The sequence below is a fragment of the Zosterops lateralis genome (genome assembly GCF_965231275.1).
Source record: "Zosterops lateralis genome assembly, chromosome: 14".
Taxonomy (NCBI): domain Eukaryota; kingdom Metazoa; phylum Chordata; class Aves; order Passeriformes; family Zosteropidae; genus Zosterops; species Zosterops lateralis.
In genome coordinates, this window is record NC_139774.1 from 12346996 (window position 1) to 12358673 (window position 11678).

Here is an 11678-nt window from a genome sequence, read left to right on the forward strand (position 1 = left end):
TTGATTTTCTGTAGAATTAGATATATCTTGTCTGCTTTGGCTGCCAGAGACAGGACCCTGAGCTAGAAACTTCTGCCAAATGCTGTGTCAGTTGTAATTTTCTAATCAAGTTCCTACTGCAGCCCCTTCAGAGACAGATAAACAGATTTTCTTCAGTCTCCATTCACGTATGAGCCATCACTCTGTGCTTTGGGGCATTCACAGCTACATAAGGACTTTTTTTTTTTGAGGGGTGGCACTTGTGTACCTAATAAAAATAAGGATAAAATGAATATGGAGGATTAAATCATAACAATCAAAAGAATAAATTTGGTTCTTAACATTTGTAGAGGTGTTAGTTTTTGTTGGTGTTTTGTTACATTTGTGTGATTTTTTAAAACTGCAGTAAATGACCAAGATTGTTAAAATATGCCCTTAAATTTGACACAGTTTTCAAACTGTTCCTTCTGACTTGTTCTCATGCTATCCATTATTCTTGGTGTTTGAGGGGTCATTTAAAGTCCATGGTATCATTAGTGATGCTGAACTGGAAGAAATCCAGACTATTGTGAACATGGTGAAAGAAATTACACAATTTAGCTGCCTTCATTCCAGCACTGCTTCTGAATCTTTTTGTTTGTGCATTTGTGAGCTCTTTGGTGCCTGTGACTGCATCTTTGGGGGGGGGAAAAAAGGCATTTCTGTGCATGCTTGTGGATGCTGTTCAATAGTATGATGTATTTGGGTGAGTCTCTCCTCTTACTCTGATTTTTGTGAATGTTCCTATCCTTTTTATCTTACTTTTTATTTAAATTTTTTTTTCTTTTTCACTTGAAAATTTAACGCCAAGGGTTACTTGCAACACACTTGCTAAAAGCTCCCTCCCCATTCTGTTGCAGTGGAAACAGGCTCATTAATGGACTTATTCATAATCTCCAGCCAGACCTACCCAGGGAGATCCGTGGGCTCTGAGTTAAGGTGTCTGTGGCTACCTCTGCCAAGTGGACATCTATTATTTTCTCACCTCAGCCCCAGAAACGACTCCCCTGACAGAGGCACTTTGCTTTACCACAATAGCCAGAGATTGCTGAATATTCATTATATCTGACTGCCCAAAGTGCTTCGCCAGCACACGGTATTGGAGCCAAGATGTTTTATTACCTTCCTGCCTTTTGCCTTCCTGGGAGAACGAGCTGTGGCTCCTGTCAGCAGCTCAGTTACCTTCCCCATCTGAGCTCCTTCATTCCTGCTCTGCTTTGAGAAGGGGGAACAGAGGGGAAAAACTGATTCAGCCCGAGTGCTTTAGTTCCATGAAAGTGAAATTTGCAGCCCTATTATTCTGCTGGAAGATTGATTAAAGAAGACAAGCCTTTGAACTTTGTTTCAAACAAGAGGCAGCTGTAATAACTGTAATCTTCTGCTTTATATTTCCCTGTGTGAGGGAGGGAGGAACTCCATTTACCTCTCTGTCACGGTGAAAATGAGGGATGGAGGTGGCCTGCATTCAAACAGCAGCGGCCACAGATCCTCTTTGTACCTCTCAAAGTAGCATATGGCCATTTTGTGTTGTTTACTGAGACTTAAAACTGGCTCAGATTCCTTTGTGGGCTCCCAGCCCGAGTAAGGGCGAGCAGCAGAAATGACCAGGCAGGATGGTGGGATGTGAACTCCACCTTCCAGCTGGGCTGGATCTCAGTTCTCTGCGACTTCCCAGCCTGTCTTGTCTGCTGCTGAAATGCAAACACCCCAATGGTCATAGAGAGACAGTCTGCAGGTCCAGCCATGAGGGGGATTGTCTCTGACCTGCAGCAAAACCATGAAAATAAAATGTATGGAAGTGAATGTAGACATACATTCACTTCAGTCTGTTCTGTAGTAGCAAATGCCAAATCCTTGTGGTCAAAGAGCTGCGTACTCTTCAGGCTTATGCAAATTTACAAAATTCCACTTTTGACAAAAACCCTCTTTTATTCACTGTCATTGTAAGAAAAGGGAAAAAAATTGAAACGCATCTTTGATCATTATGTAATTACTTGAGGATTTATCTTCATGGTTGTAGGAGATTACTTTAAAAAGCAGTTTTTAGTTATGGCCCTTCTCCCAGTGTTTTGAGTGACTGAAGTCTAATCCCTTCCTCCGTCTGACTGGGTTCAAACCTGCTTTAATTGTTTCACAGAACATTTCGCTGGCAATGAAGTTGTAGGCAGGGGTTTGTGCGTGTGAATGAAGGCAGAACTCCTGCTGCAGTAGGTGTACTTTATGTGTAATTTGATATTCAGTAAGGGAATAAGCATCATTTCACCCCAATGTCGGGCAGTCCTGCAGGTTCTGAGCAGCCAAAACACCACATCTGGTGGGCAAGAGCCATGGGGGATTGTGGTTTATTTGGTGTCTTGGAGAGGTGTCCAGAAATGTAAATTCAAACAGGTTGAAGGGGCAATTGAATCCCAGTGCTTTACCTGCAGCACAGGGCATGAAAGAAAACATCACTGTTATTGTCTGATGCTTGTGGGGTTTAGTGCCTACCTAAAGGATGTGGCTCAAATCTCTGATAACCTGCTAAGCCGTGCCTAAGTGTTGTGCTAGTCCTGTCTTTCATTAATTCTTTTTAGATTAAAGGGCTCATCCAATCAATTTAGTGCCAGCACTTGCTGAGATGCTGAGCAGTGTTTAACTCTATGCAATTGTTAGGGCTCCGCTGCACTCACTGAGACTTTTCACTGATTGCATAATGAGATTTCTACTTTTCCTTTTCTGCAGGTGATATTTTCTCTCCTCTAAAGGAATTTAGTTATCAAAAACCACGGGAATGGAAGGACGAATACTCCTTATATCTTGGATACTTTGCAGAGATCACTTTCTGCAAGGCTTTATGTGCAAGGAGTGCAGGGAGGAAGATGTACATGGAAAATCGTGTCTGTGATGGCAGTGATGTGGAGCTACTCTGTTTGATACCAGTTTAGTTTGAAGGTCTCTATTCAAACTCTCTTGACATTACTATTTTAAGTTAATTCAGAATAATTATGCCACAATTTACTCTCTGTAGATCCCACAGTCAAATCTCTTCCCATTGAATGTCACCTAGTTCTCAGCTCAGTAGATGAGCCTTCAATGCTGGAAATGAAATTATCTAGGTTTAAAATAGATTTTCCCTATACTTAAAAAACCTGTTAGGCAGTTTTAATACCAAATCCGTTCCAGCTATAGAAGCAGAATGGAATAAACTATCTGTGTGTCTGGCTACAGGCAGCAGAAAATCCAGTTAAAGAACTGGATTTTCTCGTTACTTATTCAATGTTTGCCTTCACTGTATCCAGCCACACTTTGAAAAATAATAGGTTCATGTACTCTCTCGGCCAACAATATTAATATTTCAACACTACATAGCTGAACCAGACTTCTTTGTTTGTTTCAGTATTAATTCTTTTTATGCAAGTAAATACTGCCCTTGGCTTTGTGGACTCTGTGGAGAGCCTGCACTTCCACTCACTTTGGGGTTCAGCTGAGCTGGTCAGCACAGGGGATTTATGGTTTTGCGTTCCAACCACAAGCACATCACAAACACAGCCTGGTTTACAAGCAAGCTGCAGACTTGTCAAATGGACAGCATGACAGATCTCCTGAACTTGGAGCAGGAATTATAACTGGGATAGACGTTGCCAATGTCTTCACACAAATTTCCATGGTATTTATATATCTATGATGGTCAAAAAATACAGTAAATTTTGTAATAACTTTATTCCCTTGTCAGCTGGGCATTTTGCTGTGGAGTCTTGAGGGGTGTGGAAGTGCTGAGCAGTCCTTTCAGTGACCTTTGGTATCATTAAACTTCCTTAGGAGATCCCGAAGCTGCTCTTAGAAGAGCTGAATGTTCATGCTAAACCCCACACAACGCAGGGCTGTGGAAGGGCTGTCTCGGGGCAAGATAATTCTCTTTCCCTGGCACCTGTGCAACATCATTTTCACCATTCTGCTTGCTTTGCCCTTCCATATTGTACTGCCAAACTCCGAGCTCCTTGCCTGCGTTTTCCCAGCTTGGTGGTGTTCTCTTTCCCTCCCAATCAAACTGATCTGATGTTTCTGAAGCCTTGTCCTTGCCAGGTCTCTGTCACTCAGGTGTGTCACACCGTATGGGCCCCTGTGACTCAGACTCATGGCACTGAAGGCTCAAAATGGTGCAGCAGCCCTGAAAAACAGCAGAACTCAGGAAATTAAGGGATTTAATGAGTCCTGCCTCATTCAAAGATGTGAGTGAGATGAAGTTAGAGCTAGAGTGGTCAAATAAAACTCTGCCTGTCAGCCATCAGTGGGGGCATGGAAGGTGGAGCTCACAGAGCACTCAGGGGCACCTGCAGGTTCAGTTTGTAGCTGATTTTATCTGGACACCAGGAGATGGATGCTGGAGACCTGCATTTGTTACCACCTTACACAAAGGATTCAGATTATTTACCTCATTAATTTTTTAAAAAATAAAAATTTCCATTTGCTTTGATTCAAGGAGATACCAGTGAGGAGATGTCTGTGTAAAAAAAGGCTATTTTTGTTTACCTGAGCATCCTGCCCAAGTTCATGCACCTCAGTAAAGGTCAGCCCTACATTTAGCCAGGTTTGGCTACAACCATCACCACAGGGGTCTCCTGCAGGGAAACAACAACAGTGTGAGGGTGGAAGTGTGTTTTCTTCATGGCTGGACCAGGCTGGACACAGAACTGGGCAGTCTGATGAAAGTGGAGAAGTCACAATGACAAAAAGGGGCTGGACAACCCAGGTGATGGGAAATTTAGTCATATTTCAAGTTCCCATTTTAGATGCTTTACAGCCTTGGAAATTTATTGCCATTACATGGCTTAAATTTCAAACTACTTTAGAACTAACCTTGGGATCAAAATGTTCTTAGATTTAATTTTTTTTTTTCTCCCTGGGACAAAAAAATTTAACTTTTGATGGAGCAATGCCAGGCTTGTACCTTTTATGAGCCAGTATATTTTTAGCTAACTCACAACATCCATGCTATCCTTTTTTTTTATTATTTCTCATACCGAATACAGGATTTTTTTTTCCTTCAAAAAGAATTTTTGAATAAAAGCAATTTTCATTTATCAGTAAGGAATTAAGCCCCTGTTGGCATCCTTTGATTTCTTCAGTGTACAAAAGGTAGGGCACAGGGGATTTTTAATTTCATGGTTTGTTTGGTATTTCAGAGGCAGTGAACATGAGTGGTTAGATCAGCTGATGGTGCATCAGAAATCACGACATCTTGTGTAGCTTTTATCAACTCTTTTAAGAATCTTTTTGCCTTATTAACCCCTTCTGATAAGGTGTTATTTATACATGACTTTAAAATGGGAATAAATCCTCACAAATTACAAATTCACCAAAAAGCAGTAAAAGATAATAAGTAATTTAAGGCACAAAAATGAAAGGGGATGTGTGGGATTTCTTTATGGGCTGGAGCTGTTAAACCACTGCTCCAACTCCATCTTGCTCAAATCCACCCCAAGGATGGAAATTCTCTCTGGGGTTACCTGGGGACACCCAGAGCAGACAAACAGCTCCTCTCATGAGGAAAAGTGTCCTCTGGCAGGTTGGACATGTGGATAAAGGGGCGTTTTGGGACAATGTGTGTACTGGCATTTTCTGGTGTGCTGGCAGATAGACAGAAGAGGTCAATATCAGGCCAGTAATTTTTCTCTTCTCCGTTCTAAAAATCACCTAAAATGCCAAAATATTTGCGCTGGTTGGGGTTTTTTTGGGATTTAAAAATTACATGAATTGTCAGAATTAGATTCTGGTGAAATATTCTGCAAAATTTTAAGCAAAACAAATGCTATTTTAACAGGGGTCGTTTTGAGAAACAAGATGTATGAAACGCAGCATAAGAGCAATAATAATTCAAAACCAGAACTTTGAAAATTGTTTTGGCCAAAGTCCATAGAAACCCTAATGAGAAGAAAAAAAACCCAGAAAAATACAAAGCGGGGGCTGTTTCCCAGAAGAAAATTGCCTCCTTTTAAGAGTAAATACTTTAATGGATGCATCAGAATAGGTAATGCTTATAATTCAGCAATTATTTAGGCTTCTGTTGCATTCTCTATTTGAATGCCCAACTGATATTTAACTATCTTGTGATTACTAATGCATTTAGTTAAGCTTGTTGTTCCTTCCTTACTGGAACAAAGGAATCCTGGATACAATGACAAAACCGTTTCATCTCCATGTAGGAGGACTGAGGCCATTTCTGCTATAATTTTCATATTGAAAATCAGGTTCATTCAGTGCTCCTGCTTGAAAGGAAATAGAGAATAAAGTTTCAGACTGTAACTCTAGCAAGAAACTTTCAAAACAAAAGAATAGGAAAAAGAGAAATTTGATCAATAAACATCTTCCACTGTGGGAGAGCCATTTACCTCTCCATTAAATTGGGACAGAACAAAAGGAGGGTGAGTGTATGACAGAGCAGCACAAAACTCCCTCAGCCCCGTGTCTGACAAAGGCTTTGGTGAACTTTTTTGAGGGCACAGGGTTAATCACACCTGGGGTGGCATCCAGGTAATCCTGAGTGGAGGGTCTGTGCTGGGTCAGCAATGAAAGCTGCCTGCAGACAAATTGGGTTTTAAACATGAGCCCTCTCATTCTCTGAGAGGCACTGCTTTCTTTTTTTCTTTTAGGATTGGTAGGAAATCAGTCCCTGAGGTAGCTAAAGCCTGCTGAAAGCCTGAGCCAGGTTCCATGCACCTGAGAAGGGAAAAATCTCTGTCTCAGCTGGGAATGTGCTGCTGGTCCCTCTCAGCACCTCCCTTCTGTGCTGCTAGGAGGAATTCTGCTCTGTCTGTAGTTTGGGGAAGGAGGACTAAAGGGTCAGAATAAAACCCAAGGCACGGCAATACTTTCTCCAGCTGACCTCTGGGCATCTTTCCCTCCTTCATAAGGGAACCCTTTATCCTAGGAAATTCAATAGAAATATAGCAAATGCAACAAAATACAGCAAATAAGAGTGCTGTGAGTCCTCTCCCCCACTGCTGCTCTTCACTAGAAAACTCTGTACCTCCACCTGATAGAGAATCTTATCTGACCTGACAGCAGCTGATTTATTTACCAGCTACAAAAGCAACATCAACAATTCTGTTGTTGGGGAGGAGAAGATGCTGCACTACGAAGGTGATAACCTAGAAAGGGATATTTCTGCATAGAGAATTTTGATTGAGGTTTGATTTTTGGAAAGGAGCAGGAAGAAATTACTTTCATAGGTGCAGAGGAAGCTCCACTGAGCAGGCTCTTGGATTTGTGTGATTCTCGAAGTGCTTTCAAATGTCATATATTCTGCACAGTGGTGCAGGGGAATTGTCCCTACTCAAAGGTGTGTACCAGAACTGCAGAGTGTTTGTTTTGGACAGAATGTTCTTATTTACTGCTGCTTGTAAAGCTTCTGGCCCAATGGGATTCCCTGCCTTGCTGGCACTAAGATGTTATCCCTGTAAATGTTCCTGCTGTTCTGCATGCCTGCACTTGCAGTGCTGTTGGGGTGGTGGGAGAAATCAATCAGAGGATCAGTGAAACCCATGGGCGGAGATGTTCAGAGCTGCCAGTTCCCCTGGGCACCCAAATCCCCCAGGCAGCTCTGGTGAGCTCAGCCTGTAATTATTACCAGTAAACATTTTGCTGTTGGGAGCAGGTGAGAACGGCTAGAAGGAACTGGCTTAAATCCAAGGAATTTATCTGCCACCTTATTATCATAGTAACTGTGTCAGGGAATGGATGGGGTGTTTCCTTGCTGCATTTCAACACTTCAGCCACTGAGACAGACAAAAGCCCACAGTCTGGCCAGAAATCCCTGTCTGTTTGGGAACTTTAATAGAAATGTTCTGTATTCCAGGCCAGTGCCCTAACGTGCATCTTCCCTCCCTTGTTATCATGCATTAAGGGAGAGATGGATGATTTTAGGATGTCGTTTTTCATAAGGGAGTGTTGACATTTCATTATTTTCTCCTGTATTCCTATGAAATAATTTCTGAAATTCTTTCTGGTAGTAAATTAGGCATTTTGGAGTTTCAATTTGTTATTTTTTAAACAAGGTTTTCTTACTATTTCTGTAATAATCCATGCTATTTCCAATTCTGAATTAGTTTCATTGTAATTTTGATTTACAATAAACCAATATTTTAATCCAACCTCATGATTTGTCCCAAATCATCATCTTCAACAAAAATTTTATTTGTGATTGATTTCACAATATGTCCATGTGAAAACAGAAAAGTGGAAGTAATATCAGTGAACTGTCAGCATTCCAAGATAAGACAAGACAAAAAAAAAAAAATCCAGAAGTATAAATTCCCAAAAGATCCAGTGGGTTTTTTTTTCATTTAAATTGATATAATATTACTGAAACATAGGAATCAGTTTTGTGCCAATAGCTTTCCCACAGTGAATCTGTTGAGATGAAAAGATTGCAGCCAATGTTGTCTGAGACCAGCTAAACTCTCACAAAAAAGGCATAAAAATGTAGCAGTAATGTTTTCACAGCCATGACCACAAATTCTCCTACAAAGCCACTGCAAGGCAAAAGTTTTGAAACAGAGCAAAGATGAACATTAAACAACAAAACTGGTATTTGGCACTTCTCTTTACCTTGTTCTGCCATCCTTGTAAACCACCTCCACGGAACCTCATCTCTCCTGTTTTTGCAGCAGTGAACCTGATAGGAAAACAGAGTGAAAATTAATTTAATGTGGGTGGGTAATTGTGCCCCACCTCGATTCCTGTGCTGCTGCTTGCAGCTCTGTGGTACCCGGGTGCCTTCCAGGAGTGCAGTGAACAGTGCAGCTCACAGCTGCCTCGTGTTTGTTCTCTCATCCCTCCTCGGGGGAAATCACTTTCAGTCGAGTGATTTGGGAGGAATTCTTTCTAAATATGTGCACATGGGATGATAAATATTTGCTAGGAAAAGGCCAGGCCAAATGGATTCCTCCTGGAGTGGAGGAAAATGGAGTTTGTGAGGATTATTTTGTCATGTGAGTTAATATTGTGGTAATTAGTTTTTTACCTGCACAGAGCTGTGGTGTTGCTGCCACAGATGCAGAACTGCTTTTGGGAGGCTGTCAGGGAACACGTGTCAGTGAACCTGGAGATGAGGACTCACAGACAGAGGAGAAAATACAACAGTTGAAATGAAAATATTTACTCTTTACTCTGCTTAAGCAGAAGAACTCCAAAGCAGTGCCCTGGCTGGGAGGCAAATATCACTTGTGGAGTCTCACACAGAAATGTGAGGTCCAGGTAATCCTGTTCCCAAGTTATCCAACATGCAAAGTAGAAACAGGTCATGTTCCTCCTGAAACACTGAGTCTCCAGGGTGTTCCAGGGTAGAGGATGCCTCGTATTTATTGCCCTGTGCAGATTTTTTAATGTGTTCCCATATGTAGAGCTTTGTCCCTGACAACTGCTGGCATCTGTCTCCCTTTCAGTGCTCCCTGTGGGACTCCTGGTTGTGCTCTGTGCATCACATCTCTGCCTCACTGATTCTGCACTGATCCAGAGGCACAGCCTCCCTGGGAAGGCTTTTTCTGTCTCCTCACCATGTTTTCTGGAGAGGAGGGAAGGCAGTGTGGAGTGGAACAGCAAGAGAAGATGGTGAGCATTTCACTGCTCTGTGCCCCAGCACCCCTAGCAATAAAAATATTCAAAATTTTCTCCTGCATTAAACTTTGAGGTTCAATTTGTGACTGTTCATAAGGGCAGAAACTACTATAGAAATGGAGTTTTTGGAGTGTTCAGTTAATTAGTAGCTTTAAGAATTACCACAGCTCTGAGCTGGGTTTTGCTACACATCTGTGTTTGTCCCTCATTTCTTAGTAACTTGTTTTTTTCTGTGAATAAAACATTTATAGGCACCTTAAGCACCAGTGTTTTTGTTTAGGATACAAAACATACTGGGCTGACAATTTTTGCTGGCTTCTAAATAACCTCATGCAAGGGTTGAGTGTCTTAGCAGTATAAGTTCTTTTCCAGGAAGTTTGTACCTGTACAGTGTGTCCTGTAATGGAAAAAATAAACAAATTCAGTGAGTTTGGGTGAAAAATAGAATCAAAATGAAAGTGATTTCTTTATGTAGCTTTCCTGCCTTTCTTTGCCCAATTCCTGCTCGTTGCTGTCATACTGAGCCCCTTCCTGGCTCTTTGTGCTCTCCTGCCTCTGGTCCAAAGCATCACTCAGGTTCCCAGGAGGGCTTAAGGCTCAGGAGAAAGTGCTATGCTGGGAGAGGATTGCCACAACAAACCCTCTGGTGCCTCTCTGTAGGGGAATTAAAGGACACAGGGAGCCCTTGGGAAGGGATGAATAGAATGAAGGATTGGCACCTTCACCTGCTGCTTTCTGTGAATCATTGGACACTCAATTATAAAGTGAGCTTGACTTCTGAGGGCTTTGTTCCCATCAGTGGAGAAGCCATGGCTGTGTGCAGGGTTCTGGCTGAGGCTGTTTTTGGGAAGGCTCAGTGGTTTCAAGACATGGTGTGAGGAGCTGCTGCTCCCTTTCCTCTGCTCTGTGACTTTCATGCATTCACACTCTGGTCTTTAACCATCTTTCCCAAAAATTGGAAATGAGCTAGAGGGGAAATGAAAACTATCAGCTTACCCTCAAATGCCCTGTGAATATGATAGTTGTTTCTTTTTGTAATGAAAGCTCTTCTAGATGTAAGGAACAATAATCTATCTTTCTCCAGGCTATTGACTTTCCCATAGAGAACAATGCAAAACAGTGTCCTTCCTGCAGCAACGGCAGAGGCTGTTAAACACCACCCCCTGGGAGGGCCTTGTTCTCATCTAAGCATGATGCTTTTCTGACTATTCAAATTTATCCTTATTCAGCTTCACTGCTGTCAGGGCTGCTCCTCAAAATAGAACCTTTCCATAGGTGAAAGGCTCTAAATACTGATCTGGAAGGAGGGAGACTTACGCCAGATTTTTGAACTTATCTATTTAAAATTGCACCTTTAAAAATTAATATAGGATAGTTTTAAGATGATATTTTTATATGAAGTGGCTTTTAGGCAAGGAATTTCTTTTTTTTTTTTTTTTTTTTGCTTATGTTATTCCCCCTCCTTCTATATCATCCTGTGCAAGTATCTTTTGGAATCCAATGTGGCAGGTGAATATTAACTTTGCTTTGTGGATATCTTCAGAGCTGAGGTCATGGTAGCCTCTCTGTGAGGGATTTAAAAGTATTTTTTGATGTTTACTGTGATTAATTTTCTTCCTTTCAATATTTTTGTAAAGGATGGTTTCACAGTTTTCTGATATTTTCTTTGTAGAAACCTTTCCTTTGGTTTGTCCTCTGTGTTAGAAAACACAGGGTTTTGCAGCAGGGTTTGGTTTGGTTTGATTCTAAACATTTCTCTGCTTTTACTGACACTAAAGTCAACAAAGAGACTCAGTGTTAAGAAAAGAGATATTATTTTCCTTGTACAACAACAGTGGCATCATGAGACAATCCTGGTGTCCTTTCTGAGTCCTCCTTGATCCCAGGGCTTTCCCAGCCCTGTCCTTCCAGTTTGCTGCCACTTTCCAGCTCTTGCTCAGCTCCCCTCGTGGGTGACACCATCTGCACTGCTGGGGAGCTGAGTGTGAAGTCAAGGGAAAAGAACACAACTTGACTCAGTGACTTTCCTTCCTGGAAAAAGGGGAGAGTGTGGAAGGACAAGCAGT

At 41.7% G+C, this 11678-nt stretch overlaps 1 long non-coding RNA gene across 1 annotated transcript; it reads right to left on the reverse strand.

Annotated features, from left to right (window-relative positions):
* Positions 1–11031: 11031 nt before the first annotated feature.
* LOC310915279 lies at positions 11032–11451 on the reverse strand. Its single transcript, XR_014591157.1, has 2 exons — positions 11261–11451; positions 11032–11229 (listed from the first exon to the last, which is right to left on the reverse strand). It is a non-coding gene; the product is annotated as an uncharacterized lncRNA (long non-coding RNA).
* Positions 11452–11678: the final 227 nt, after the last annotated feature.